The sequence below is a fragment of the Cervus canadensis genome, chromosome 11 (genome assembly GCF_019320065.1).
Source record: "Cervus canadensis isolate Bull #8, Minnesota chromosome 11, ASM1932006v1, whole genome shotgun sequence".
Taxonomy (NCBI): Eukaryota; Metazoa; Chordata; class Mammalia; order Artiodactyla; family Cervidae; genus Cervus; species Cervus canadensis.
In genome coordinates this window covers 30643649-30668537 of record NC_057396.1, presented here as the reverse complement: position 1 = coordinate 30668537, position 24889 = coordinate 30643649, and the positions used below count along the sequence as shown (strand labels likewise).

General features: G+C 42.7%; 1 protein-coding gene across 1 annotated transcript in view; it reads left to right on the top strand.

Annotated features, from left to right (window-relative positions):
• Window positions 1-24889, top strand: part of LOC122450004 (CXADR like membrane protein) — a 98585-nt gene that overhangs the window by 52267 nt on the left and 21429 nt on the right. The gene's annotated exons all lie outside the window — the stretch shown is intronic.

Genomic DNA, 24889 nt, shown 5'->3' with positions numbered 1-24889 from the left:
TTTGTCTCTGTGTGAAGATGGTACACACATGTGTACCACGATGTGTTTAGAAAAACTTTCAACCAAGCTTTAGATTTGTACACATTTTCTGACTCCTGAACTAGTTTGTTTTTCCTGCAACCATTTTCAACAGCTTAGTGTTCATTGTTCAAAATGCTTGCTCCACATTCCTCGACCTGGTGCAGGCCATAGGAATGATGCCAGTCACGATGAGTGCCGGCCAGGGAAGGTGGGCTCCTTTCTGTCTGGGTGAGAACATCCCTTAGGGGACCTCAGCCTGTGTGAGAGGAAGGGGCCCACACTGCTCTTCTCCCTCCTGGCCTGCTTCGACGCTATCCAGTCCATAATGTTTCTCTTCTTAATAACATTGCTCGAGTTGCAACGAATTTTTTCATTTTAACTTTACCAAACCTTTCCAGAGGGCAGGGCAGAACTCCAGAGTCTTGATGCCCTTGGATCCACTCCCCAGCACCTCTCAAGTGGTTCTGAGAAGCCCTGGGGGCTATGAGTAGGAAGATAGGAACTGATCTTTGTCACAAAAGGGCGGTTTGAGGTCTCCCGGGGCACTTACATCACCTGCATTCCTTTTTTTTAAAGCAGCTTTAAAAATTTATATTTATTTATTTTGGTGCACTGGGTCTTAGTTGTGGTGCGAGATTCAAGATCCTTTTTTTTAAGTTGCTTTATGTGAACTCTTAGTGGTGGCATGCAGGATCTAGTTCCCTGAAAGGGATCGAACCTGGGCCCCCTGAATTGCCAGAGCACAATCTTAACCACTGGACCACCAGGGAAGTCCCTCACCTGCATTCTTTGGCTTGGGCTCCAGAGTTTCAAATCTCCGAGACAGGAAAACCATGGTCATCCTCTACCCTCACCCTAACTTTCTTTGCCTCCTTTTCCCTTTAATACATTTCCTTTCTCACCATCTGCATTCCTTTAAAGGGAGAGTTCCACTCAATCCTGCTTTAAGACGACTCTTTTCTGAGAGTAGGCAGTGTCTTCTATGTGGCTTCGTGGTTTTGAATGCTAAACAAAGCAGGAGACGAAATGCAATTCTTGGCTCTCTAAATTATATTTATTTCTCTTGTATTTTGGGCCCGGAGCTCCGAAGGAGGAATAATGGGTGTTTTGATGAAAAGGCAGGGGTGGGAGGATTAGATGTGAAAGTAACACATAGTGCCCCAGGAGTCAGAGAGCCTGAATTCTAGTCCTAAATTTGCCATTAACCTTAATCAGTGTGACCTGATGCTCAGTTGCCTAACTTATAAGGTAAAGTGACTAAGTGAGAAGTAGTAGTGACCACTAACTCCAAACAACAGATCGTAGTTCAATTATTGGCTGCGCCATTTACTAGTTGTATTTCCTTAGGCAATTTATTTGATTTTTCCAAGCCTCAGTTTTATCATCTGTAAAATGGAAATAAAAGTTGAAGGTATTTTATAGAGTAGTTTTAAGGATTAAATAAAATAATGTTCATAGAGTTCTTAGCAAGCACTCAATAAAATAAACTATTAGCATAGAAGTTCCACAAGTTTCCTCCTACCTCTGCATTTTATGATTCTATTTGCAAAAAAGTCATTGATTATTAAATTTTTAAGTAATGTTCACTTAGCTTGTAGTTCTATTTTGTTTTTTTTTTTTTTTAATTTGGCTGCGCTATCTTTGCTGCTGCATGCAGGATTTTTTTAGTTGTAACATGAGGGATCTAGTTCCCTGGCCCTGGCCCCTGTACTAGGGCACAGAGTCTTAACCACTGGACCACCTGGAAAGTCCCTTGCTTTTTATTTTTTAAGAAGTTTCCTTTTTCCTGTTTTCCCAAGAATTTTTTTTTTATCATAAGTGGGTATTGAACTTGTTAAAATTCTTTTTCATCTACTGAAATGGTATTTCTTTTCTCCTTGGGTATACATATGGGTGCTTGCTGTGATTAATTTTTAATGTTAAATCAACCTTATGTTCTGAGGGAAAAATGCACTTGGTCTGATGCATTATTCTTTGCATTTATTGTGTGATCTGATTTTGTGAAGAGCTGACTGCATCTATGCTCCTGGGGGACACTGGTCTGATTTTCTTTCTTTTGCATGTATACCTTTCTCTGCTTTTCAGGACCACAGTAATACTTAAAATGTGTTGGGAAGTGTTCCCTCCTTCTCTGTTTTCTGAAAGAGTTTGTGTAGAATTACTATCCTGTTTTTTTTTTTTTTTTCTCCTTTTTGGCTGCATGCTGAACTTCCCCAACCAGGGATCAAAAAGCAGAGTCTTAACCACTGGACTGCCAGGGAAACCCTAGCTCTGGTTTTTAAATGTGAAAGAGACTGTTCCTTTCAATTCTCCCCTTCCCTGTATAAAATTGAAAAGAAGTCATTATCTCAAGGTGCAGAACAGTCTAAATATACAGTTCAAAAAGGGCTTGAACATACATGGAACTCTACTCAATGTTACATGGCAGCCTAGATGGGAGGGAGGTTGAGAGGAGAATGGATACAGGTATATGTATGGCTGAGTCCCTTTGCTGTTCATCTGAAACTACCACAACATTGTTAACCGGCTATACCCCAATATAAAATAAAACCTTTAAACTTTGGGGGAAAACAAAGAAAAGAAAAAATTCTTTAGAAAAGGGGGAAGGCTTGAACAAATTAGGGTAAGGTTTTAAAATGAACAAAAATTCTGCTATAATCCAAACAATATAATTGTGTGGAATATTAAGTACTCAAAGTATAATTTTTCAAGATGGAATCATGTATGTTAATAGTTTCCTGTACTTTTTCTATAAAACATCTCTTTACTTTTACAGATTTTAGTTATATTTAATTGAGCACATTTTATGTAACTTAACACTGATAATTAAGTATTTTTCTTTTATTTCTGTGAGTCTTCATCACACAATTATAAGCTTCATGAGAGAAGAGACTAATTCTGTTGTTTTTTTTTTTACTACTATCTTCATAAACCTGGCTCAATAATAGAAAGCTGACAAGTAATGAATGTGTATATGATGAATAAACAAATTAATTCTTTCAGATGAGCTTCCCAGAGAATTTGCATGTCCCTCTGAAAACTTAGGGCTTCCCTTGTGGCTCAGCTGGTAAAGAATCCACCTGCAATGTGGGACACCTGGGTTCGATCCCTGGGTTGGGAAGGTCTCTTGGAGAAGGGAAAGGCTACCCACTCCAGTATTCTGACCTGGAGAATTCCATGGACTGTATAGTCAATGGGGTCTCAAAGAGTCAGACATGACTGTGTGACTTTCACTTTCACTTTCGCTTTCTGAAAATTTAATTTGTTCAGCTTCCTTTCACTGAGGACTGGTAACAAGCATGGTATGACTACGAAGATGGGGGCAAAACTGTCCTTGCTTAGGAAGCTTAATGTCCAGTGGGAGAAAAGCTGAGCAAATAGACACAACACAAAGACTCTTGACCGGTGTCTGTTGAGTACTCCAGGGAAGGGAATAAGAGAAAGCCATGCTGTTGAGGCAAAGCCGCCTAACTTGGGCTGCTTCCATGAAAGAGGGAGAGAGGTTTTCCAGACAGGGGAGGTGAGACAAAAGATTATAAGCAACTTTTCTCTCTTTCTTTTTTTTTTTCCCCTCAGCATGCAGCTTGCAGGATCTTAGTTCCCCGACCAGGGAATGAACCCAGGGCCCTGGCAGGGGAAGTGTGCCATGGAGTCTTAACCACTGGACCACCAGGGAATTCCCAAATGTGAGCAACTTCTTGTGGGTCATGGTCAAGAATGTGTTTTGTCATGTACAGACCCCTACCCCAGCGCCAAGCCTGGTGGGTATTGAATATGTGTCCATTTGTAATTTTTGCACTTAAGAACGAGTCTTGGGACTTCCCTGGCAGTGATTATAATTTCGTCTTCCAATACAGGGTGTGCAGGTTCGATCCCTGGTCGGGGAGCTAAGATCCCACATGCCTTGAGGCCAAAAGTCCAGAACATAAACAACAGAAACAATACAGTAACAAATTCAGTAAAGACTTCAAAAATGGTCCACATAAAAAATATATATATATTAAAAAAAAAAAAGGAACAGTCTCTCCTGCCGAAGGAAGAGGCAGAGGAAGCACGGAGTGTAAGTTACAAGCAGAGTGGACTTGGACCTGATCCTGGAGAACCTTTAACTTCACAAGATCCTGTAGGCCAGGCCAAGGCCCCTAGGGGTTGTCACATAGGGCAATGCTTGCAAATGTTTCCACCAAAGTGCTCCTGATGGTGGGAGTGCACATGTGCACCTCTGGGGACTTGAGAACAGCCCAGAACAATCTGTCACACGTGAGACATTTCTTTGAAGTCTTACTTCAGCTTAAAAATGCATGTGAATTTTTGCAGTACTGTTTACAATAGCCAAGACACAGAAGCAGCCTAAATGTCCATTGACAGAGGAATGGATAAAGAAGACACGGCACATATATACAATGGAATATTACTCAGCCATTGAAAAGAATGAAATAAGGCCATTTGCAGCAATATGAATGGACCTAGAGAGTGTCATACTAAGTGAAGTAAGTCAGACAGACAAGGGGAAATATCATATGACATCCCCTATATGTGGAATCTAAAAAGAAATGATACAAATGAACTTACATACAAAACAGAAGGAGACTCACAGACTTAGAAAATGAACTTATGGTTGCCAGGGGGAAAGGATGGTCAGGGAATTTGGGATGGTCATGTACACACTGATATTTAACACAGATAACCAACAAGAACCTACTATATAGCACAGGGAACTCTGCTCAATGTTCTGTGGCAGCCTGGATGGGAGGGGAGTTTGGGGGAGAATGAATACAGGCACATGTATGGCTGAGCCTCTTCGCTGTTTACCTGAAACTATCACAACACTGTTAATTGGTTATCAGTTCAGTTCAGTCGCTCAGTCGTGTCCGACTCTTTGTGACCCCATGAACCACAGCACGCTAGGCCTCCCTGTCCATCACTCCGGGTGTCTCCTGGAGTCCACCCACACTCATGTCCATCGAGTCGGTGCTGCCATCCAACCATCTCATCCTCTGTCGTCCCCTTTTCCTCCCACCCTCAATCTTTCCCAGCATCAGGGTTTTTTTCAAAAGAGTCAGCTCTTCGCATCAGGTGGCCAAAGTACTGAAGTTTCAGCTTCAACATCAGTCCTTTCAATGAACACCCAGGACTGATCTCCTTTAGGATGGACTGGTTGGATCTCCTTGCAGTCCAAGGGACTCTCAAGAGTCTTCTCCAACACCACAGTTCAAAAGCATCAATTCTTTGGTGCTCAGCTTTCTTTATAGTCCAACTCTCACATCATATATGACCATGGAAAAACCATAGCCTTGACTAGAGGACCTTTGTTGGCAGAGAAATGTCTCTGCTTTTTAATATGCTGTCTAGGATAGTCATAACTTCCTTTCCAAAGAGTAAGCGTCTTTTAATTTCATGACTGCAATCACCATCTGCAGTGATTTTGGAGCCCCCCAAAATAAAGTCAGCCACTGTTTCCACTGTTTCCCCATCTATTTGCCATGAAGCGGTGGGACCAGATGCCATGATCTTAGTTTTCTGAATGTTGAGTTTTAAGCCAACTTTTCACTCTCCTCAGAGGCTCTTTAGTTCTTCACTTTCTGCCATAAGGGTGGTGTCATCTGCATATCTGAGGTTATTGATATTTCTCCCGGCAATCTTGATTCCAGCTTGTGCTTCCTCCAGCCCAGCGTTTCTCATGATGTACTCTGCATATAAGTTAAATAAGCAGGGTGACAATATACAGCCTTGATGTACTCCTTTTCCTATTTGGAACCAGTCTGTTGTTCCATGTCCAGTTCTAACTGTTGCTTCCTGACCTGCATACAGGTTTCTCAAGAGGCAGGTCAGGTGGTCTGGTATGCCCATCTCTTTCAGATTTTCCACAGTTTATTGTGACCACACAGTCAAAGGCTTTGGTATAGTCAATAAAGCAGAAATAGATGTTTTTCTGGAGCTCTCTTGCTTTTTCAATGATTCAGCGGATTGTTGGGCAATTTGATCTCTGGTTCCTCTGCTTTTTCTAAAACCAGCTTGAACATCTGGACGTTCACGGTTTCACGTATTGCTGAAGCCTGGCTTGGAGAATTTTGAGCATTGCTTTACTAGCGTGTGAAAATGAGTGCAATTGTGCGGTAGTTTGAGCATTCTTTGGCATTGCCTTTCTTTGAAATTGGAATGAAAACTGACCTTTTCCAGTCCTGTGGCCACTGCTGAGTTTTCCAAATTTGCTGGCATATTGAGTGCAGCACTTTCACAGCATCATCTTTCAGGATTTGAAATAGCTCAACTGGAATTCCACCACCTCCACTAGCTTTGTTCGTAGTGATGCTTTCTAAGGCCCACTTGACTTCACATTCCGAGATGTCTGGCTCTAGGTGAGTGATCACACCATCGTGATTATCTGGGTTGTGAAGATCTTTTTTGTACAGTTCTTCTGTGTATTCTTGCAACCTCTTCTTAATATCTTCTGCTTCTGTTAGGTCCCTACCATTTCTGGTTAATTGGTTATACCCCACTACAAAATAAAAAGTTCCTCCAAAATGCATATGAATTTAATCTTCTACTCCAAATATTTTTAAAAATACAGGGGATTATTTTCAATTACTTATAATTTAGTAAAATGACAGTCCAAGAAAATACTGATCATGTGGTTATTCTATAATTCTATGTGGTCCTGTCACACTATCCATGAGCCCCATGAGAGGAGCATATCTTTTTGAGAAGCAAAAAGGGAATATCCATTCTGTCCACTGCTATAGTCCTAGCATCTCAAAATGTGTCTTAGCAGGTGCTCAGAAATTAGTTATTGAATGAATGACTGATGTGCATGAAATGACACAGTCAGATATTCTAAAATGTGACATGGACAGATGCCTATTAGATAATCTCAGAAACACAAGACAGAAAAGCAGGGACTGGATGCCTTAGGCCTCTGCTGCCAGATAGGCCTGTGTGCTGAAGGAAATATATCTAAATTCCTTTTTATCTAGATTTACTCATCTGTAACACTGAAAGTGTTAGTCACTCAGTAATGTCCAATTCTTTGCAACCCCATGGACTGTAGCCCACCAGGCTCTTCTGTCCATGGAATACTCCAGGCAAGAATACTGGAGTGGGTTGCCATTCCCTTCTCCAGGGGATCTTCCTGACCCAGGGATCAAACCCGGGTCTCCTATGTTGTAGGCAGATTCTTTATCATCTGCACCACCAGGGAAGCCTATTTGTGACACTGCAGCCCACCCACTAAAAGCCTGGAGATTCGAGAGGGGTTGGGAGAGTGGGACGCTCACAAAATTAATTGTCCATCTGCTTCTGGATTAATCTCAAAGAATGGTGAGTCAGGTCAGGTGGGAAAACTGTATATAAAAAACCAAGACTATTATCACACTAAAAACAACCAAAAGAAAAATTAGAGTTGTTCTCTTAGGACTCATTTAAATAGTATTTCTCTAGAAGCTTCTGTCTCCTGAATCTCACCTCGAATGACTTGCTTCCCCCTCACTGCTCCTCTTATCTTTCCCTTGCAACGCAAGCTTGAGTGATCTTGTCATACCTACCCAAACATCCAGCCCCACTCCCAACAGCCTGCCTGGCAAAATTCCCCTCTACCGGTCACCCATCCTACCTACTGAAATGCTGTGATCACTCAGACCACAGGGATTACTTCCTCCACAGATTGTCGTCATCCCTGGGGTTTTACCATCTCCTCTGAGCTCCTGAAATTTCACAGGATTTGCCCATTTTGTACTGTCTCATAGTATTCTCATTCTATCACACCACTTACAACTATATTGGATCCTTTGTGAGCGCAGGAATCAGGAATCCTGTGTTAATCATCCTCTCATATTTCTCACAGAATCCCACTGTGCAGCGGGGACATAATTCATGCTCACACTGTTGGTTCCCTCATTGATCCAGGAGCTAGCAGTCAAGGAAATCTGCTTGCATGTCCTACGCAGCTCCTCGTGGGACTCACCACCAATTTCTCCTGGACAAAAATCTGCAGATCTCTGCTAGAGTTCTGTAGAGTTCATGCCCTCAAATCACAGCTGGAGGCCAGTAATATGCCCAGAAAAGCTGATTCTGGGACTAAGAACCACAGTGGCTTTTAAAGACCACAGAGAAAATGAAGGCTTTATTTAAACAAATATTTTTCCTAGGAAGATGTCACTCTTTTGTAGGGTTTCTAAGCTGCAAACGCAGCAAAAGAGGTGAGGGTGGATGAAAGCGGGTGCTGGGCAGAACAGGGATTCATTTACATTGGGCAGGATGGCTTGGTCCCCAGGGTTGCTGGACCGCTTCAATGCATTCTGAAAACCTTGATTCATTTTTCCCCAATCTGAGCCAAAATAGCTGAAATACAATATTCCTGGTGAACAGGAAGGAAGAAAGAAAGGAAGGAGACAGAAAACAAGACACTAAAAAAAAAAATCCCACACACTTTTTCTCTATGGGTTCCATAGGTCAAAACTAGCAAAGTGATTGCAGTTTCCTCACTCCAGATGAGACTTGCTTTCACATCATTCTGGTACCCCGCTCTCAGGCACGGTCCTATGGAGAAGACAGAAACATCCTTTCTCCTTTCCTATCAGGCTGAACAAAGGCGGTTGCAGCAGAAATGCTTTCCAGCAGGGCTGTGACATTGTGACCGACCCGAGAACAAGAACATATGAGCTGTGGTCCTGAAAGACTGTCCTATGGACACTGTCGCAGTTGCGAGGCTCACCCTGCAAAGGTGACTATCTGTTTAACAGGAGAAGTGAGAGGATAAGAAGCCACAGGTGTTGTTAGTTGTTCTCAAACATGGAGCAGAGACCTTATCTAGGACATGAAGACAATGCCTGCTCTCCGCCCCTGGTCACTTACTGGGTTGAACACAGGTGTTCTTAAATCCCATTAAGATGAAAGTAAAGGAATAAAAGGGCTGCAAATCCACCCAGGACTAGAGAACATAGGAGGAAATTGAGGGGAAAGAGAAATGTCCACAAACGTTTGGACGAAGGGACGTGGATGAGGAGAGAACTGATTCACCATGTCCCAGGGACTGAAACCCACTGATCACAGAGTAAAGGCTCGGGAGCTGAAGCCGGTCCACAGGTGCAGCAAAAACATGAGCTGGGGCATGTTCTTAAAGCTGGGGCCTCAAGTGACAATCTGTTTTAAAAGACCTACGTGTCTCCTCCCGCACCCTCTGCAGAAAAGCCCCAATTCACCCCACCCCACAGGAGAAGGGAGTTTGGAGGACCAAACCTAGAGACATCAGACCCAGAAGAGAGCAAAGGGCCAAACTGGAAACACAGGGCTTCCCCAAGTCGGGGTCTGGAGCACCTCTTCTCTGAGGCTGTTGGATTTGCATTCTGAATGGGACTCCCCTGGCCCCCACTCCCACCCCAGCCCCGCAGCTTAGAGATCACTGGCAGCCATTACCCACCTTCCACTAATGGGTGGGTGACTTGAGAATTCTTCTCCGGAGAAAGAGAAGAGCTACAGAGAAAAAGCCTCTGAACACTGACATTTGGGAATCCCAGGATGAAAATGCGCACAGAGAAATCTGTGGTGCAAAAAGCCCTGCTCACTCACGATCCTTCCAAAGAGCTTTTTTTGTATCTCTCCCTCCACCATGGCACACTTGAGAAAAGTAAGAGGAAAACAAACAGAAGCAGAGACTCTGCAAGGAACCCTATGATCAATATCCTAAGGGACATAAGGGAAGAAACTGTGGAATGTTAGGCAAAAGGAACAGATGAATGATAATAGCAATATTTATTGAACATTTACTCTGTACCTGGTATGTATTTAAACTAACTTAATCCTCATAACATGCTTTTAGTCCTCATTTAATACCCATGAGTGGGGTACAATTATTTCCCCCATTTTATAGATGAGAAAAGTGAGGCACAGAGAGGCTGAGGAACTTGTTAAAGGTTATACAACCAGAAAGGAGCGTGTACTAAAAGTGTTTGAATTGCTGATTTTAACAACATCTAAGAGATCCTTTGGGGAAAAAAAAAAACAACTTTGGGGGTAGTTCCCTGACAGTGCACGGATTAAGGTCCACGGTAGGGGGTGTACAGTCCATCCCTGGTGAGAAACTAAGAGCCCAGAAACCATGCTGTGCAGTCAAACAAAAACTCTTGAGCAACTCAAACAATATGAGAAAAAGATAAGAAAATGAGAGGATCAACCCAGGAAATCCAACATCTAACATAGATGCATACAAAGAGGAAGAAGTGAAAATGGAAGGAATTATATGATTATATATTTAAGTAGTCTAATTACATTTCTTGACATTTAAATGAAATGAGCTTTCAGATTACTAGCCATAAATGAATGGGGTTGAGGGGGGAGGAAGACCTACAACCCCAAACCCATCTTAGCAAAATTTTCCAACTCCAGGGATGAAGATAGAATCCTAAAAACATCCAGAGTGAGGGAAAAAAAAGAGGTCATCTATGAAAGATCAGAATTAAAATTGGCATCAGACTTAACAACTAAACAGCAGCAGACTTCTTAATAGTAACTCTGGAAACTAGAAGTCAGTGGAGGAATGTCTTCTGGGATTTGAGTGAAAACTGTATCCAACCTAATATTCCATAGCAGCCAAGCCAGGAGTCAGGTGTGAGATGCTGAGTGCACAGGAACTGGTAGCAAGTGTTCCCTGTTGGAGAGAACCTGAGGGCCAGGTATGGGGGAGACACCTTTCTCAGTAGACCATTTTGTTCTCTTTGAATCTTTACCATGTGCTTATATCACATTATTCCAAAAAACTTAGAATAAAAAAATCACTTAAGTAATGCCAATAATTAATTAGATTTGGGAACCACCAAAAGCTCTTGGGTGATTTCCAGTTCTCTACATCTTTTCTGTAAACATGAAGTAGGCAGGGAGAAAGGGAGGTCCACCAGAACCTATTTGCTGCATGATGAACATGCAGAAATTCTGTGGAAGACAGTCCTCTGGCGAGCCAAAGGCAAGACTCATCATTAGGTCATTGGAATAAATACATGATTGAATGAAAGGATAAATGAGCATGAAGCAGTCATTTGAGTCATTGGGGTGTGGGTAAGTGACAGGAAGGAAGTAAAATTAGGGGAAATTCTTTGGCATTGTAAATCCTCCCTTGCTGAGACCTGCCATTTTCTGCAGGGATGTATCCTGGGGGCCGGGAGCCAAATTGCCATGCTGGGTCTCCTCCTGCCACCTTAACATGATAAACTGAAGTCTGATTTAGCTGATTTGGCTGCATACCATCATTAAGTAGCATACAGAGCAAGGTCCAGATTTCTAATTGCCATTCTCTGTCTCTGGGAGAAGAGAAGCTCTGAGATGTTTCTTGTGAAGCATGAGCTAAGCCTGATTATAGTTCTGTTCACACATTTGATTTAGGAAGCATATTAAAGCTTACTGCGATCCTTAAGAATTTATCTGATATGCTAATTATGTTTAAACCCTTTAAAAAAGTCTGTGTTAAATGAATGATATGAATGAATGAACATATTAGTAAGGGTATATTAAGACAATTTATCCAAATGTTAATAGAGCAGTAGCATCAGGAAGAAAGACTGTATCCTTAAATGTTAGATACAAAGAGTGTTTGGGGGAATTACTGTCTTTCACATTCTAGCTGAAGATAATTTTTTTTCCCTCCTTGACATTAGGATGGCTCAGCTTCTATAAAAATTTCTCCATGACCTATTCCAGGAAAATGTATTACCAGAATGATATGAAGATTATAGTTTATATCATTTATAGCACATAGGAGGTCTGAAGTCAGACTGAGTTGACATTATTAGCTTTGTTATCTTAGCAAATTACCTAACCTGAAATGAGGCAAACCTTGTTTCACAGGATTAAGTGATTAAATGAATTTATTCATATTTTGTTGTTGTTCGGTCACTAAGTCACGTCTGACTCTTGGACTGCAGCGCACCAGGCTATCCTGTCCTCCACCATCTCCCAGAGTTTGCTCCAACTCATGTCCATTGACGGTGCTGCTATCCAACCATCTCATCCTCTGCTGCTCCCTTCTCCTTTTGCCTTCAATCTTTCCCAGCATCAGGGTCTTTTCCACTGAGTCAGCTCCCTGGTGGCTCAGACAGTAAAGCATCTGCCTGCAATGCGGGAGACCCGGGTTCGATCCCTGGGTCAGGAAGATCCCCTGGAGAAAGAAATAGCAACCCACTCCAGTACTCTTGACTGGAAAATTCCATGGATGGAGGAGCCTGCTGGGCTACAGTCCATGGGGTCGCAGAGTCGGACACGACTGAGTGACTTCACTTTCACTTTCTTTTCAGTTATTTGCATCAGGTGGCCAAAGTGTTGGATCTTCAGCATCAGTCCTTCCAATGAATATTCACGGTTGATTTCTTTTAGGACTGACTGGTTTGATCTTCTTGCAGTTGAAGGGACTCTCAAGAGTCTTCTCCAGCACAACAGTTTGCAAGCATCAATTCTTTGGCACTCAACTTTCATTATGGTCCAACTCTCACATGACTACTGGAATATAAATATATTACATATAATGTATATATATATATACATATATATATACACACATATATATTATATATATATATTCCTTATCATACAGTAACTGGCATATAATAAGCACTCAATGAATGTTACTATTGTTAATATTATAAAGCATTTTATAATTTGCAGAATACTTTTAGATAAGCTAATACGAAACTACTTATTCTGCATAACAAAACTCAAAATATGTATGGGAAAGAATTGTGAAATCTAAAAAGTGCTATGCAAACATAAAAGTCATACTGTTGAGCTTATCATTGCATTTCTGTAAAACAAAATAAGGAATTCATATCATAACCAATTCCTATGGATACTGTGGTTGCCAAAAAAACTTGTGAAAGTATTTTTAATTCTATGATAATGATTATCATTGTGAGTAGGGAGGCAGAAGAAGCTAATGTATAAATTTTTAAACTTTTATTAAAGGATGTGGTTGGCAGCGTCTAAGATTATCCTGAGAATTCCTGCCTCCTAGTATTCCCTTATGCTTGAGTGTGGGCTGGACCCTTTGTCTCTTGTGAATCCTGCATTGGCAGGCAGGTTCTTCACCAGTTGAGTCACCCTGGAAGCCTGATGAAACCACAGCAAAGTCAGTTACACGATCTCAACAGGTCTGTTAATATCAAATTGTTTATTGTTGTATATCATAAGATAAAGAACCTCTTGATGAAAGGCGAAAATGGAGAGTGAAAAAGTTGGCTTAAAATTCTATATTCAGAAAACTAAGATCATGGCATCTGGTCCCATCACTTCATGGCAAATAAATGGGGAAACAATGGAAACAGTGACAGACTTTATCTTTGGGGGCTCCTAAATCACTGCAGATGGTGACTGCAGCCATGAAATTAAGACTCTTGCTCCTTGGAAGAAAAGCTATGATTTACCTAGACAGCATACTCAAAAGCAGAGACATTACTTTGCCAACAAGAGTCCGTCTGGTCAAAGCTATGGTTTTTCCAGTAGTCATGTATGGATGTGAGAGTTGGACTATAAAGAAAGCTGAGTGCCGAAGAATTGATGCTTTTGAACTGTGGTGTTGGAGAAGACTCTTGAGAGTCCCTTGGACTGCAAGGAGATCCAACCAGTCCATCCTAAAGGAGATCAGTCCTGGGTGTTCATTGGAAGGACTGATGCTAAAGGCTAAAGCTGAAACTTCAATACTTTGGCCACCTGTTGCAAAGAACCGACCCATTGGAAAAGGCCCTGATGCTGGGGAAGATTGAAGGCAGGAGAAGGGGATGACAGAGGATGAGATGGTTGGATGGTATCACTGACTCGATGGACATGAGTTCTAGTAAACTCTGGGCGTTGGTGATGGACAGGGAGGCCTGGTGTGCTGCAGTCCATGGGGTCGCAAAGAGTCGGTTATGACTGAGTGACTGAACTGACTGACTGACTGATTCAGACCAAACCTATGCGCTTTTCATTATGCCATGCTGTCTCTCTTCAAGCAAACACAAAAGCATTTGCAACAGGGTCTGGCACCACTCTGAGCATTGATAGTATTCTTGTGCTTATTCATTCAATCGTGTCTGACTCTTTGCGACCACATGGACTGTAGCCCTCCAGGCTTCTCTGTTCATGGGATTTCCCAGGCAAGAATACTGGAGTGGGTTGCCATTTCCTTCTCCAACTGATGTCTATAGCATTTCCTTAAACTAACACCTTATCCAGGTTGCTTCAGATTCTAGGTGTCACAAACTAACAACAACATTGACAGAATAGTTGGCACACAGAGGTGGGTGAGAAATGAAATATTTCCTGCCGTATCAATAAACAAGGATGTCACAGTCATCAGGGATTCCCACCCTCCAGCGTGAGCTGGTAAGCCCTAAGGGCACTCAGGAAGGAGAATAATATCTGCAATCTAACAGCCAGTAGACTGTGGCCTTGCCCCAGGGTGAGCCCCAGGGGAGCTCAGGATGTGGAAAACAGGAGATGCTGGCCTAGGAAAGCTGAGATGCATATGAAAGGAATGATTTCGTGTGCCCAGACTCTTGCATCTTCCTATACACAGAAAAGCACCAAATTCCTTAACTTGGGATACTGGCTTCCTTTAAATTAACAATAATCTTTTGATGTTCAGACTACCTGCCCTTTGCTGGAAAACTTCTGTATAACCTGGCTCCTCCCCTTGCCTCCTCAGAGCAATTCTCTCAAGGTTACTTGTGATGGTGTTTTCAGGGCTTGAAGTCCTAAAAATTCCCACAGATTAAAACTCAACTTAAGGGCTTCTCAGGTGGTTCTGGGCATGCACGCACTCAACTTTTAGGTTGTGAATATTTTTTAAGATGACAGTGGTAACCAGGAGTGGATAGTTTGTTCGACAAATATGAGCTGCCCTCCTGTTCCCACCCTAAGTGGTGTCAGGCTATAAAAATGAATGACATTGTCTTTTTGTCTATGAAGGCACCCCAATAATAAAGAAACAACACAAACACCCAACAAATCTATCTCAAGGCAATGTGTGATCAATATGAAGGTGAGAGTCAGAATGTGCTCTAGGAATTTAAAAGAGGAAGATCACCAAGGTGATCAGGGATGGCTTCATATGGTGGTCCAGTGGTTGAGACTCTGCATTCCCAATGCAGGGAGCACAGATACAGGTTCAATTCCTGGTCAGGTAACTAAGATCGTGCATGGAGCATGGCCAAAAATAAGAACATTAAGAAAAAAAAGAAGGAAAGGAAATATTGAATGTTTAACTTGGGCCTGAAGAATAGGTTGGACTTTGAGCAGCTCTGGTTGATAGGTAATGACATTCCAAAGACTGGGAACGCAGTCTGACTGCTTAGCAAATGAGTTGCCAAGCTGACCTCAGTGTTTGGCAGATCAGACCATCACTGTGGACCCTCAGTCCTGGTGAGGTCTCACACACTGGTCACTAGTATCACATAAACAGCATGTGAGCTCTACCACTGTCCTACACCTGGGGGTTGGCTATCTGAGAGAGATGGTTTATCCAGGTCAGGGGAAGGCTACAAACCCAGTCTAAAGGGATCACTGTGGACTCAGACAGACATCAGTTATTCCTCAGAATTCTGTTCTCAGTAGTATGCTTGCTTGTACATGTTCCACGCGTGTATTTATGTTCACATATGCAGGAACATACAAATACATGAACCTGTCTAGAGACCCCTACAAGCCTGCCCATGTCTATATGCAGATCAGATGAGAATGTATGCCTTTGATGCTGACACTCCAAGAACTAACCTATTTCATTGACATGCCTATTTATAACTTCTATCTCATTCCAAATGCCAAGTCGCTTTCTAAATCTAAATCTTTTATCACCTTCAGCAGAGATTCAACCAGAGAGGGGAAATTAAAAATAGAAACAGACTGGCTATTGAGAGAGCAGCAATCAATTTTTAGGGGTTCATGGCAATGGAGACTTGAGCTTATGTTGATAATTAAAATCCACTGATAAGTTAAAGCCTCAGTTCAGCCTTTGACTTTATCCTTCATTCTCCACCTTCCCGTCAAAGCTAATGACAAAGAGAAGATGACGGTCCTGAACTTCATCTGTTTCACCCTCATCACCCTCTCTAGGGACAGACAGAAGAGCCATGAAACCAACAAAATTATAGTACAAATTTGTTACTAAATATATTTTAAAACGAGAGTGGGCTTCCCAGGTGGTGCTAGTGGTAAAGAATCCACCTGCCAATGCAGGAGACGACGGTTTGATCCCTGGGTTGAGAAGATCCCCTGGAGAAGGAAATGGCAACCCTCTCCAGGTTTCTTGCCTGGGAAATCCCCTGGACAGAGGAGCCTGGTGAGCTCCAGTCCATGGGGTCGCGAAGAGTCGGACACAACTGAGCATACACACACACTAACAAACCTGTCAAGATCGTGTAACAGTTTTGCTGTGGTTTCAGATTTAGTGATAATAAGAGACTATGAACAATTTGATATGTTTTAGCAGATTAGTTTTAAATATGAAGTTTACCTGAAGGTAAGATAATAACCAAAATGACCTTCTGGGCCTTCTCAAGTTTGAGATTCTATGTTACAGAGAACCAGCCCATTCCAGGGTTTTGCAATTCAGTAAGTTACTGGCCTAGAACAAAAGCTAAACATCAAGATTAAAAGGACCCTAAGGGCTCTTCTGCTAATTCCTCTCCTCTAAAATACCTCGAATGGATATTTATTCCTTCACTCTTTGCCTTTCTTTTTTTTATTGTTTTTCGGTTACTCAATCACATCCAGCTCTTTGCAACCCCATGGACTGCAGCATGCCAGGCTTCCCTGTCATCCACTGTCTCCCTGAGTTTGCTCAAACTCATGTACATTGAGTCAGTGATGCCATCTATTTATTTATTTTGTTGTACCAGGCCTTAGTTGCAGTACTTGGGATCTTTGATCTTTGTTGCAGCAGGCAGGATCTTTAGTTACAGCATGTGAACACTCAGTTGCGGCATGTGGGATCTAGTTCCCTGACCAGGGATGGAACCTGGGCATCCTGCATTGGAAGCTTGGAGTCTTAACTACTAGACCACCAGGGAAGTCCCTACCTTTCTTTATCAACTCTCTGCAGATGACACTTCGCAACACCTGAGTAATCAATTTGTTTCATAAGAAATTCTGTGATGAAAATAAGTTTTTTTGGTCTCAGACAAAATAAACATCCATTTCAGCTGGAAAAAGTTAAACCAGTGACCTTAAGTTATTTTAAAAAGTGTTTCTATTTCTTTAATGGATTTTTTCCCCATGACCCCTGGAGACTAAATGAATACAGTTTGAAATTTAGCATATAACCACATATGGCAGCAAAGTACTTAAATCCAAGGTAATCTATAATTCTTCATCAACGTTAATAATCCATTTTACTAATATGAGGCATGGCTAATCCTAAGTAAATTCTGCCCCCTTGTGGATTAAAATATCCACAACTAGCTGCATGGGGCCAATTCCTTTTAGTTTAAGTTCTATCTTCAATGATCTTTAAAAATAATATACAATGGAACAAAATTAGACTATTTGTATAAATTGTGTAAGAGTTGATTGATGATGACAAAATATAGTGACAGCGAATAGTATCCATCTGTATCTTACACTTTGTATACTAGGACCGTGTCTTGACTATACCAAGTACTGGATAAATATTCATAGAATGTTAGGAGAAACATGAAATATTGGGTTTAACATCCACATAGAATTCCTTTCATAGCTCCTGATACATCCCCTCTCAAGTGACTCCAGGAATGGAAAATTCATTAAATGATACAGCTTGTTCTTCAAGCAAGCAGGGATTAACTGTTAGAATGTCTACCAGCATATTAAGCCAAAGTATGAATAAGCAATAAGATCCTACTGTATAGCACAGGGAACTATATTCAATATCCTGTGATAAACCATAATGGAAAAGAATATGAAAAAGAATGTATATGTGTATAACTGAGTCATTTTGCTATATAGCAGTGATGAACACAATATTGTAATACAACTCTGGTGGTGGTGGTGGTTTAGTCACTCAATCGTGTCCAACTCTTTGCGACCCCATGGACTGTAGCCTGCCAGGCTTCTCCATCCATGGGGTTTCCCAGGCAAGAATACTGGAGTGATTTGCCATTTTCTTCTCCAGGGGATCTTCCCAACCAAGGAATCAAACCCTTCTGCTTGGCAGGCAGATTCTTTACCACTGAGCCACTTGGGAAGCCCACTATACTTCAATTTAAAAAAAAAGCAACAACAATATATGTGTGTATACATATATATTATATTATATATATATACACTATATATATATATAAACCAAAATGGAATAAATCTTTTGTCAGAGAATCATATCATTTCAGAACTGGAAAGAGGTATTGGAGATCTCCCAGTTTATCCTTTTATGGTTGAATCCATTACACCATCTGGACCTAATTCTGCTTTCTGGAACAACACTCAATAAGTTCCATCCTGCCAACTTTTCACCGATAATTGTCAACTATTCCTCATATGACATGTTTTTTAGATCCCATCTTCTCCCAGTTACAACCCTGGATGCCAGCTTTGTTGTGAACATCCCTCCCATGTACAGCTTCTAGAACTGAACACAGATGTCTGGATGTGCTCCTTTGTCTAGGATAGACAGCAATGAAGTGGCTATGCCGTAGGACATTAAACCTCTTTTAACGCAGCCCAAGCTCCTTGGGATTTTTCAGCAATTATATTATGCTACTGGTCAGTATAAATCTTGTAACCCCCCAGGTCCTCCAGGTCTTTCCCAACCCTGTACTTCTGCCTAATTATAACTTTTAACAATTGTTGCTATTAAATTTCATCTTGCTTTTGCCTCAGAATCTCAGCTAGCAAGACAGTTATATCTTTAAAAAATATATATTTATTTATTTGGCTGTGCCAGGTCTTAGTTGCAGCACAATCTTCTATCTTAATTTGCAGGATGTTTGACTGTGGCATGTGAGCTCCTAGCTGTGGCATATGGGACCTAGTTCCCTAACCAGATTTTGAACTAAGGTCCCCTGCATTGGGAGCACAGAGTCTTAGCCACTGGATCACCAGGGAAGTCCCAGATAATTGTTTATCTTAATGTGTCTACTCAGATTAGTTCTGCTACCTAGCTCTGTGCCATCCATATTTAATAAACATGATCTCTATGTTTCCAACCAGTCAATTTCAAGGCAGAAGCTTTGATTCAGAAAAGAGATTAGGAAACACTGGAGGTGGGCCCATGTCCCTGAAAGGCAACCCATCAGCCATGTGGCCTCAGCTGTGTGTCCTCTAATTTCTCTTCTCTGAAACAGAAGTGATAACATGAGCTTTCAGGTGCTCCTAGGGCTCACATGAAAAAATGCATTTAAATAGGCTGAGTTAAGTGTTAATTGCTAAATAAATGTAAAGTATTATTAATCACTAGCTTTCAAATGGTTTGAGGAGGGAGGAGAAACTGTTGCCATCTTTTATATCTCTTTTCTACCTGATAGGTGAAGAGCACCTTATGATTTTTTAATGTGGTTAAATACACATGAAGTACATATTGAGACAGTTTTTCACAGAGGGGAAGGGAGCTGAGTTGATAGTTTTTAATCAGCCTGTGTTTAGTCTGGAAACTTCTTCAACTATCTTCTATCAGCGTCTCTCCCTTTTCCCCCTCTCTTCTCCTCTTTGTCTAATCTGACTTCCTTCCTCCCCTCTCCCTTCCCTCCCTCCCTTTCTTCTTCCTCCCTCCCCCTCCTCTCCTCCTCCTCTCTCCCACTCTCCCCCTCCCCCTCCTCCTCCTTTATTCCATCTTTCTCCCCGCTTTTCCCTTCCTTCACCTCCTCTAAAACCAACCCTCAGATTGGAAATCAGGAGGAAGCTCTATACACCCCCTGCCTCCTCCGACCCACCGCCGCCACCACCACTGAAGCCAAGGCTGCCACCTTGGTCCTTGCACCCAGGCCATTCATTTTAGGATTTCAGGAACAAATATTCACCTCCTTGGGGGAAAAGATAACAAGGCACCACACTGGTTCCCAGATGCCTGAAATTCCACTGATAACCACAGCTGTGTTCCTTCAGCTCCAGTCTTTTTCTAAATATCAAATATACGTTTGTCTCTGAGAAGACAGCGAAATGAATCATTTAGCAGTTCAGAGTGAATGTGGTTTTCCTTTTCCAAAGACCTCATAAAGGCCGTTGGCTGGAGAGATTCTGGGGTCAGGCTAGTAGGGGGCTGGGAAGGCAAAATAGAAAACTCCCCTGGTTTACAGCCAGGGCGCCCGAGGGGCTGATGTGGCGGGGGAGGGGCTGCCTCTGCTGCTTTGCAGCTGCTCCAGGGGCGCTCTCCGCCTTCCCTCGGGTCTGCAGGAAAAACCTGTCTGTCTCCAGAACTAGTTTAGTCCCACTTACTCCTCTGAGTCTTCCTTAACCACTCTTGTCCGAAATGATTGATCTTCCAGTAATCATGCAATGTGGTTACTTTTCCTGGGTGTGATCTTGATGTTGAAATATAGCAGCAAAAATATGTGACGAAATATATCTGTATATATATATCAAATCCCGGGTCTCCTGCATTGCAGGCAGATTATTCACCATCTGAGCCACCAGGGAAGCACCCCCCTCCCCTCCACCAAAAAAATAAAGACTAGTGTGCGTGCGTGCTAAGTCACTTCAGTCGTGTCCTACTCTTTGAGATGCTATGGACTGTAACCCACCAGGCTCCTCTGTCCATGGGATTCTCCAGGCAAGAATACTGGAGGGGGTTGCCATTTCCTTCTCCAGGGGATATTCCCGACCCTTGTCTCCAGCATCCCCTGCATTGGCAGCCGGGTTCTTTACCACTAGCGCCACCTGGGAAGCCCATCTGTATATATACATACATATGTATGGAGAGAGATTGAACAAATATGGCCAAACATTAAGTTGTCTAGCAAAATGGCTTTCAAACTCCTCACAGTTCTGCTTCACCTCCTTAGCATGTTTTTCTCGTTTTCCTTGTCTTTCGTACGGTGTGTACAACTCTTAATAATGACCATTTGTTGAGTATGTACTTGTATATCCTGTGCCAGTGTCAGACACTTTATCTACAGCTTAATAATCCTTACAATCGTCTCTCATGATTGATGTTTTTATACTCATTTCACAGAGAAAAGACTCAGAGCAGTCAGGGAATTAATTGGTCTTAGAGCAAATTTAGTCCACACCACATCTATCTGACTCCAAACTCATGGTCCTTCTATTATATCTTGAACTGCATACAGTGTTCCAGAAACAGTCTGGAAGGTACATTCCTGTGCGCGCATACACACACACACCCCTGCACCTACAGAATTTTACCTATGTATTAGTCTAGAAATTGGAAGGCCTTTGGGTGAATCACTCTTCTCCAAGCCTTGATTTCTTGATCTATAAGAGAAGTTTAAAATTTCCAAAATCCGGACTTCCCTGGTGGCACAGTGGATAAGAATACGCCTGCCAATGAAGGGAAGATTCCAGATACCAAGGACGAGCTAAGCCCATGAGCCACAACTACTGAAGTCCACACAGAGACTGAGTCCTTGCTCTGAAACAACAGAAGCCACAGCAGTGAGAAGCCCACGTACCACAACTAGAGCAGCCCCCATTTCTCTTCACAACTAGAGAAAGCCTGAGCGAAGCATTGAAGACTCAGCACAGCCAAAAATAAATTATTTTAAAAAATAAAATTTCCAGCATCCTTTTTATTTTTCTGAATGACATTTGATGATTTTGGTTTTCCTGAGGCCTTCTTGAATATTCCCTGTAAAGCAAAACACAAGGAAACTTTCCTCCCACTTAGGAAATTGAACAGGTCCATTGAAAAGGGTGTGACCACTGAGTGGAAGGCGGGTGCTTGCACCCCTCCATCGCCCTTCACGGGTGCCCCACTGTACATTAAATAGTGGCATGACGCAGCTCCTGCACTTGGCTTCAGACAGTAACTGCTGTGGCTGTCTATGTTACTTGTAAACACTTTGTCTGCACAGCCTGATCATCAACAACTCAGTTCTAAAACAGGACCCAGAAGGCACCATGGCCTCTCCTAGAGGGCCTAGGGGAACGTGGGGTGTCAGAGTTAATGACGGCAGCGCTAGAGGATCCGTTCTTTGGAGGGAATAGCATGCAGACCCTGGGCAGCTTGTGCCTCATAGGCATTCAGTAAATATTTGAGAAGTAGAAAATTCTCTGCTAGGGAAATAAGAGAGAAATAAGATATTTTATATGCAGATCCTAGTTTCTATTAAAAGTTACCCTGGGCGGACTTCTTTGGTGGAACAGTGGCTAAGACTCTGCCCTCCCAATGCAGGGGGCCTTGGTTTGATCCCTGGTCAGGAAACCAGATCCCACATGCCACAACTAAGAGTTCAAAGGCCACAACTAAGACCCAGCACAGCCAAATAAATTGTGCGCTGTGCTCAGTCGTGTCCAACTCTTTGTGACTGCTTTACTGTAGCCCACCAGGCTCCTCTGTCCATGGGATTCTCCAGGCAAGAATACCGGAGTGAGTTGCCATTTCCTACTCCAAGGGATTTTCCCAACAGGAAAACCAGGAAAATGGCAGGGTTCTTAACCCATGTCTCTTGCATCTCTTGCATTGGCAGTGGATTATTTACCACTGCACCACCTGGGAAGCCCATTAAAATAAATAAATAAATAGAAATAAGTGTATTTTTTGAAAAAGTTACCCTGGGCCATTTGTCTTTTTGCATCCATAAAAGCAAGATAGGTTACCAGTGGCCTTAGGGGAGGGAGCCATCTTAAAAAACTCAGCCAGGGTTCTTGATCCTGCCACATCTGCTCGAACTGACAGTCTGATCAAGAAATTGGGCCTCAATATGTGAGGGAAAGTCACTGCAAGAAAACTATAGGTCTCACTTATTTGAACTAAGTAAGCCTCCATGAAAGGGTCATCCAAGGCGTCTATTTGACCACCAAAACAATGCCAGTTCTTTGGACATAATATTCTTAGAAAGACTTCAACTATGCATGTTTTATGACAAACATAGACAGAATATTAAAAAGCGGAGACATCACTTTACTGACAAAAGTCTGTACAGTCAAAGCTATGGTTTTTCCAGTAGTCATGTACAGATGTGAGAGTTGGACCATAAGGAAGGCTGAGCCCCAAAGAATTGATGTTTTCCAATTGTGCTGGAGAAGACTCTTGAGAGTCCCTTCAGCTGCAAGGAGATCAAACCAGTCAATCCTAAAAGAAATCAACCCTGAATACTCATTGGAAAGACTGATGCTGAAACTGAAGCTCCAATACTTTGGCCATTTGATGCGAAGAGCCAACTCATTGGAAAAGACCCTGATGCTGGGAAAGGTTGAGGGCAGGAGGAGACGGGGACAACAATGGATGAGATGGTTGCTTGGCATCACTGACTCAATGGACATGAGTTTGGGAGATGGGGAAGAACAGAGAAGCCTGGTGGGCTGCAGTCCATGGGGTCACAAAGAGTCAGACACAACTTAGCGACTGAACAACAACAAGTCTTCCTCTGGCTTCCCAGGTGACTCAGTGGTAAAGAATTTACCTGCCAAGCAGGAGACTCGAGTTTGATCCCTGGGTTAGGAAGATCCCTTGGAGAAGGAAATGGCAACCCACTCCAGTATTCTTGCCTGGGAAATCCCATGGACAGAGGAGCCTGGTGGGCTATGGTCCATGAGTTGCAAAGAGTTGGACATGACTAAATGACTAAGCAGCAGCAGCAAGGTCTTTCTCAATCAAAGTGAACCCTACAGTGCCCAGGGAACCCAAGGCTGGCCCCTGGGGGTTAAATTGCCCCTTCTTGCTCACCTGCCAGGCAGCAGACACATGTTCAGCAGCCCCCATGAGCACTGCCAAGCCTGGAGGTTGTAAGGAGAGCCCAGGCACATAGACTTCAGGAGTTTGAGGTAAAAAGCACACAAGTACCTGAGAACTCTGCAGGGATTCTAGGGACCTGAGGTTCAGAGAAGACTAGAGGTGCATGCACCCTGATCCTGAGGCTCCTTGCCTTGGTAAAACCATTTGTGATTCACAGAGTGGCCTGGCCCTGCACTGCTGTGTTAATTCTGGGTGTGGTATAAATAGAACTTGGTGATCTGGCAAAGCACACCACCCACCACTGTGCTCCTTTCCTTTGAGGACATCAACCAAATCTGAGCCTCTGATTCCCTCTAGTGGCTCAAATTGGCAACTTTCCTAGCTGATTCTTTGCATTTATTTATTCAATATATAGTGAGTGCCTACTGTACGCACCGAATTGGTGCTGGGTTCTCTTGCTTTGCCAGGGGTGCTTCATCTCTGAACGCTGTCCTATCCAGTGGAAAGTGATCAGAGATGTAAACCAGAGCTCCTCCATAGAAGCTTAGCTTAGTACAGGGCAAACCGGCTCTGCTTTATGGGAACTGAAGGAGGATGGGTTTTATATGGGTTAGTTCTGCCACTAAATGAGTTGTAGGACCTTGGGCCAACTCCTTTATCCCCAGACCTCAGTTTGATCATTGGTTAAATCAGTGCATGGGTTAGATTTAAATCCATCCAATATGTATTTATTGAGCACCTGCAGTATGTGAGACCCTGACTAAGTGCTCTAGGCATGCAGTGGTAATGGAACTTAATCTCAAGGTGCTTAGAGGCAAATGGGAGAACCAGACCCTCAGGAAGCCACATAAAATCAAGGGTATGAGTAGTTTAGCATGGCTGTCAGGGTGCGCTTTGCAGGGAGACAGATCTGGGTGGAGCCCTGCGCTGACACTTCCTAGCTGTGTGATACTGGGCAAGTTGATGGGATTCCTGGTGATCTAGTGGCTCAGAATCCACACTTGCACTGCTGGGGGCCTTGGTTCCATTCCTGGTCAGGGAACTGAGATCCCACAAGCCACACAGCCAAAAAACATTACAAAATTAAGCTGC